This window comes from Mustela nigripes, chromosome 14 (assembly GCF_022355385.1).
Source record: "Mustela nigripes isolate SB6536 chromosome 14, MUSNIG.SB6536, whole genome shotgun sequence".
Lineage (NCBI taxonomy): Eukaryota > Metazoa > Chordata > Mammalia > Carnivora > Mustelidae > Mustela > Mustela nigripes.
The window spans coordinates 21,793,600-21,800,537 of record NC_081570.1 but is presented as its reverse complement, the minus strand read 5'-3'; positions in this window follow the sequence as shown (position 1 = coordinate 21,800,537).

Genomic DNA, 6,938 nt, shown 5'->3' with positions numbered 1-6,938 from the left:
ATGAGATGACAGTTTCTGTGAGTATTACTACGGCTCTAGTCTCCTCCTGTCGTCTTGGGTTCTAGAACAGAAAAGAACAGGCCAGGTGTGTTTGCTGAGTGAATTGACCGATGGCTTTGGGTGGGTCAGATCTAGAAATCAGGGGTAATCTCTGAGCAGTTCTGTGGGACAACAATACTGTCCATCGTTACACCTGTTTCGATGTCTCTTCCTACGACTTGTTTGTGCACAATCGTGTATGACGGAAACCACATGACCTCCGGGGCTAGCTCCTGAGAGCTGCTGGGGGAGAAGCCCCACTTCCCCAAACCCAGCCCACCCCAGCTCAGCCCTCAGATACGTGTGTGAACAGTCCCGCAGTTGGCTGGGTTGTCTCTTGGCTCATTTCACCCAGACATACTCCTGTGCTGTATCCCATGTGGCCTGGAAAGCACAGCCTGGCCTCACTCACTCGGCTAGTGGTTGGATGCTGGCACAGGTGCCTGAGCTGCCCCCGTGCCCACTCAGCTTCCAGCAGACCCGGCCAGCTTCCTTGCTCCTGTCCTTGTCCTCTCAGGACAGCATTCCAGGAGGCTGCGGAGCCCTGAAGCCAACTCTCGGGAGGCACAGAACATCGTTCCTCTGCATTTGAGGTGAAAGCCAGCCTTGCGCCTGCACAGATTCAAGGAGAGGGAAAGGAGAGGCCATCTCTTGATGGGATAGATGACGTAATCATGCAAAGGCACACACACAATGGATGGGAGAAAGTGAGGCCATATTTTATCATCTCCCCCCACTAAGGAAGCGCTAGGCAGGCCAGTGGGAATGAGGGTTCTGTGTGGAGAGAGAGGTTCAAGGATGAGTCTACAACCCCCAGTGGACTTGTTGAGTCCCAACGGATACCACTGTGGCTCCCAGAAAGCAGACACCTGCTCTTTCTCCATGGCGGCCGCAGAGCTCCCTCCCTGGAGTTCAGGCTACAGTATTCCCAGCCCCTCAGCCTTCTGCTATGGGCAGGGATTGGTACCTGTACAGAGTCAGCCCTGGAGCATCTGGGGAGGAGTGGGTGGCAAGGTGGTGTGGCTGTCCAGCTGAGGGTGCCGAGTGGGTTACATCAGGGAGGTGGGTGGCGTCCAGTTTCCAGAGGTAACCCGGGAGGAAGATGGCCAGGGAGATAAAAGCAAAAAGACAAGCTGAGGGATGGTATGGGGCTGCAGCAGGTCAGGAGATGGGATGCCTGTGCCCCACTGGAAGCTGTCCGCTGGGGTGAGGTAGCTCCCTTCTCCACAGCCCCACCCCAGAATGACCAGCATGGGGAATGGGGGACCAAGTCAGCCTTACCTCTATCTTGAAAGTCTGCAAGCTGGGGAAGCAGGATCGGCTCCACTTGGTTCAGAGGCCAAATTTAGACTAAATCACAGTGGCCAGGGGAGGGGACAAGGTCAAGGAAGACCATGGGAGCCCCTCCGCACCATGTGGAAAGGGATGGGGGCAGGTGTCTTGAGGAGAGAGAAGTGAGAAAGCGGAAATCCTCCTGAGGAACAAAGAGGAAACTGCACAAAGCAAAGGAGCGTACCCGATGACACAACAGCAGTCAAGCCGCAGAGCAGGGATGTAAACACAGGTCCTCTGGGCTCTGGAGGCTCTGCTCTAACGACCAGGCAGCAGAGCCTCAGCCAGCAGACTTAGGAGGCCCTACAAAGGCTAACAGTGTGGCGGGGCCCCAGGGACCAGGCAGAGAGTCCTGAGTCCCAGGGTATGAGGGAGAACTGGCCCTCTGCCCTCGGTGTCCCCCAGCCCCTCTCAGGGGGCTCAGCTTTGTGAGCAAGCCCAGGGGTGGTGGCTGAAGTGGCGTCACATCTCGAAGCTTCCACTGCTCACAGCCAAAGCTAGTGTCAGTAAATTACCCCAAATAATGGGGCTGTTTGCTCAGGAAATCGAGGAGGCAGTAAACAGTTGCTGAAGTAATTAAACACAAGCAGTGGACGTGTCAGGCTTCTCAACGCTGCCAAGCTTCTCCCACAGCAGCCTCCCCTCCACACGGGGAGACGAAACCACGGCATTGTCTGTCAGTTGAACTGAGAAACTGAGAGTCAGAAAATCAAAGAACATCCGGAGAGAACATGGTAGGGGGAAGGGTGCCTTGGAAACCACTGAACATAAACCCCTAGATTTAGATAGGGAAACTGAGGCGCAGAGAAGAGAGACCCATCCAAGGATATGCAGCAGACTAGAGGCAGAAGTAAGTCTCCGAATGTTCCTAACACACCTAAGGTAGGGTCAAGGTCATGGGGATAGGGTGGAATCTGACAGGTGGTGAATAAGGAAGCTGAGGATCAGAGAGGGTAGGTAACCAGCTCAAGGACTTGCAATCTGTCCTGGGTCTGGGTCTGTCTGACAGGTTTTAATTGTGCTCTGCAGCCTTCCTGTCCTTGGCTTCTGGATCAGGACTTAAAGGAGAAGGTTGGGAAAGGTCAGGGAGATCAGATTCCCAAGGACAAGGGATGGTAATTCAGGTTGAGGGAATGAGCAAAGGCATGGAAGTGGGACACTGTTTAGTATATGCAGCAGCAGTCCTCAAGGTGGCAAGAAGAGTCCCACTCAGCCTGCATCGAGGAGCCAAGGGAATGCACTGGCTCAAGTAACTTAGAAGTCCAGAGAGGGCCAGAGCTAAGCCTGGATATGGCCCTACTTTCACTTCCTTCCACTTTTCCAATCCTGTTCCTTATTGAGGCCCAGATTCATAAAACTGGCTTCAGGTGTGGCTTGATCCAGCAACTCAAAGGATGTCACCAGAGACCCAGGTGATCTTCATCTCCTTGTTCTGCCTCCTGTGATAGCAGTCTTATCTATAGGCTCTGCCTGTAGCACCTCCTTCCCTCCCCTATCCTCACCCCACCCATTCCCACTTCCGATTCCCCCATGCTCTCCAAGTCTCACCTCCGTGTGTCACACCAGTTGAAGGGAAGAATCTTCTTGGGTAGCTGAATGGGAAAATCTTTTTGTCTCCCTGACACCAGGGCAAACATCTCCACAACTTACTGATTCTGATTTGATTTGTTCCCAAAGAAGACAGTAATGTAGCCAATGGCTAACTGATTCCAGCTAAGCAGGGCCCACCCCAAAGCTGTGAGTGGGCCAATCCCAAACCACACGGTCAAGGACGGAAAAGGGTTCATTCAGCTCCACAGAAGGGGAATTTGGGAGAGCTCCCAGGTGCTGAGGCAGAGGGAGGGCAGTTAGGATGCTGCTGCGATGGTCCAGGGGTGCTCATAGGCCCGATGTAGAGCTAGAGAGTGGAGAAAAAAGAGGTTTCAGGGAGACACATATAGACATCCACTCCCGCTTTCCAGGGCCCAGGTCAGGAACTGAGCTGCAGAGAAGGGATCTTCTTGCCCTGTATGATTCAGGCCCTGGCTCCCCGGCCTTCCCAGACTGTGTTGATGGAAAAACAGCAGCTGTGGGAAGTGCAAACACAGAGCCAGGGCCCAGCAGCCACCTACACCCACGAGTCACGGGGACCGGGCCACAGATGGAGCAAAATTAAGCACACAGATGGGCCTGAGACAGGGTAGGATCCTCTCCTGGGGAAAGACAGACAGCCATGCAAGACAGGGGAAAGGCCTGTACACTAGAATCTCATGGCCGAGGGTCCAAATCTCAACCCTGTTATTCATGCGATGTGCAATCTTAGGCAAGCTACTGATCTCTCTGAGCCCTGGATTTCTTATCTGTACAGAGAGAGGTTAAACTTGATTACAGGAACTCCACCACATTCAAGTCAAATTATGGGACCATGCAGGCTGTGGCTCCAAGATGGATCCTTGAGACCATAAAGGAGAAGTCACTCTCCCAGTTCACCGCCCACCCAACCGGACTCCATCTCCCCACCTCCCCCACCCCCACCACGCCCAGCTTCCAGAGAGGAATCTCAACATGTGATTGATCTGTTCAGGTACTGGATACAAACAGCATGGACCTCCTTGGGTATTCTGTTGAGCTTTAAGGGTAGACTGATCCAAAAGCCTGTGGAAATTACCAGGGATCAGCAGATGGTGCTACAGGCAGCAGGATAGGAAGTCTCAGCCTCCCTGCCCTTGCCACCTGCAAGCCCAAGACCCCTCCTTCATTCAAGTGCAACTGTGCTGATCGGAGCCTCTGGCAAAGGGAGGCGGTCTCTGCCTGCAGGCACTCCTGGAGGATTAGGACACCCCTCCTCCCTGACCCAGCTACCCCTCTACACTCTGCTTGAGAAAGCTCTTCTGGTCCCCTAAGGGACACTGTGGGGACTAAACACCATATGCAGCCCCTCCAGGTCACACTGCGCCCAGATGTTCCTACCTTGGCTTGCTCACTCAGGTGCTGGCCGCAGTGCTGAAAAGGCACCGAGTAATGATTTTATTAAATGAAAATGAATATTCAAGAGGAAAGCGAGTGTGGCCCCCCAGGTGTGGTCCCCTAATACGAAAAGGTGGAACCACATCTTTAGGGGCCACTGTACTTCTCCTCAGTCGGCCACAGGGACACCCTTCGGCCACCTGGAGATCCCAGGTGTGGTTCCAGGAAGTCCCTCAGGAAGCTTGGGTTTGGTTTACTGACCACTCAGTCAAACCACCAGCAGATGGTTCCATTGGGCAACTGTCAAGCCCTAACAACTCTGGAAGCCCTGACTGAAAGCCATCACCCTTGTCTCTGACACTACTTGTAAACACCAGACCTGCTATATGTTCACCGCCTCTTGGGCTCGAGCTAATGGCCTAGGTGTCTGGTCCAGTACACAGGTGGTGGGTGATGGAGAGATGAGACACCCTTCTACAGTACCATGAGCTCTGCAAAGCGATTGCCGCAGTCCAATGGGACATTTACAAACCCATGTGGATGCTGTACTCACGTGACACTGGGTAGAACAAGATGGTAGTTCAGGACTGGTCAGCCCAGTTGGCCCGCATCCCCAGTGGGATCAATTGCTGGATTGGGCACAGCAACCCTGCCACCATAATCCAACAGACTACAAACATGTTTCTCCACCTGCATGCCAAGGAGAGACTATGGGACCTGTCAGTAGGCACACCCCGTAGCTGCTTGCTCTTTATGGGAAGGGGACTGGTTTGTTTAGTGCCTGTTAAAATATTTGCTCCATGCTCAAAAAGTGCAGAAGTCTTAGCCTTGAGCCCCCAGCTCTCATACAGCCCACTGCGGGCACAGAACCCACCTGGGTCCATTACTGTGCCCTGTGGGGCTGGAGACGGTGATGGGTGCAGCTATGCTAACAGTCTTGCTGTCAGCTGTGTGGTCTAAGTAATACATGGTCTTGACCTGACCCACTAAGTCTCAAGTCTACTTGCGGCACCCATGGGTCACCCTCTGTGAGGTTGAGAATCTTATGGACAAGCTCCCAGGGCCAGGGAACTGACAAGGGAGCTCTCAAAACAGAAGAAGTCTACCAGAACAGGAGTCTCAGCCTGCCAGGATTCTTCCTCCACCCATCTTTCATCACCACTTGTCTCTGCTGCCGGCCACACAGTCATCTCAGTGGCCCTCACCAGACCCAGGAGGCCCCATGAGAACCCGGGAACTGACCCAAGCATGTGTTTTCAGCTCCATGACCGAAAAGAAGAGAGCTCTCCCTTGAGCTCCAGCAGAAAATCCCAGAGAGGGCTCCCATTGGCCCATCTCTGATCCAATCACTGGGGCCCAGAGTGCAATGCTCTGATTGGCCAAATCTGGGTCACCTGTCCAACCCTGCACAGGGTGGGGTGAGGTTAAGGAATTGAGAGTTCTCAGAATCACCTGGGGCTGATGGGAAGTTCTCACAAAGGGCTCTTCCTGAGTTTGTTTTGTGAGATTAAGAGTCACTTATGGCTTTGGTGAGTGCTGTGAAGTGTGTAAACCTGGTGATTCACAGACCTGTACCACTGGGGATAAAAATACATGTTTATAAAAAATAAAAAATTATATTAAAAAAAAAAGGGCTCTTCCTGGGAGAGGGGAGGGAGGAAGAAAAAAGTAAACATCCTACTCATCCCATACATGCTCTCAAAGTCTGTTCCACCTGGTTAATTTGTACTCACCCTTTCAGACTCAGCCCCACCTTCCCCTCTGCCAGGAACCTCCCCGGACCACCTTCAGGCTCTGTCAGAAGCCCCTCTTGTGTGTCCCCGCAGCATCCTGGACCTGCCAGGATCACAGACCTGAGCAGCTGGTGCAAGTGTATTTCCCCCGCTGGACATGACTCCTGGCGGAGGAAGGCAGGGCCCATTCACTCTGGCATGGAGAAAACAGTTGTTTGTTGAGTGAGTTACATCTCCTCCTGACCTTCCTTCCCTAGGACTCACTAGTAAGGTAGACTGAAATCCTTCAAATAACTGGTCAATCCAAATGTCAGTACCCAAAGGAAGAGAGAGGGAGGCAAAAAGTTTATGGAACTGCCTCCCCCCAGGTGACCCACAAGACCATTCTCATCATTCTACCCAAATGGCAGCAAGGACAGGAGCTCTGTGTTCCAAGGATCTGTCCAAGAACTTGGCCACATAGGACAAACTATTGGATAAAAAGAAGATCCCCTCCTATCTTACCTCCTGCTGGCTGTTTGCTCAAACAGCCACCTGCGACCCTCAACCCACATTTTACCAGCCTTCTGGGCCCTCAGACAAGACCTAACCTGGCAAACTCCTTACCCCAGCAATCCCACATACTAATGCTAGAGAAAATTCCACGTATTGATGCTAGAGAAAAAGTCCCATGTGCACACAGTGAGGCACACACAAGGATGTTTGTTGCAATAATTTTTATAGAGAGAAGAAAAATGAAAATTGTCTGAATACCTGGAGGGGAATGATTTAGGAAGGAAGGGAAGGAGGGAGGGACGAGATCCAAGCAATTGAACATGACACGTGCCTTGTGAAAAAGAATGAGGTAGTTCATCTTTCTGGAAAGATGTCAGCGATTTCAAATGATAA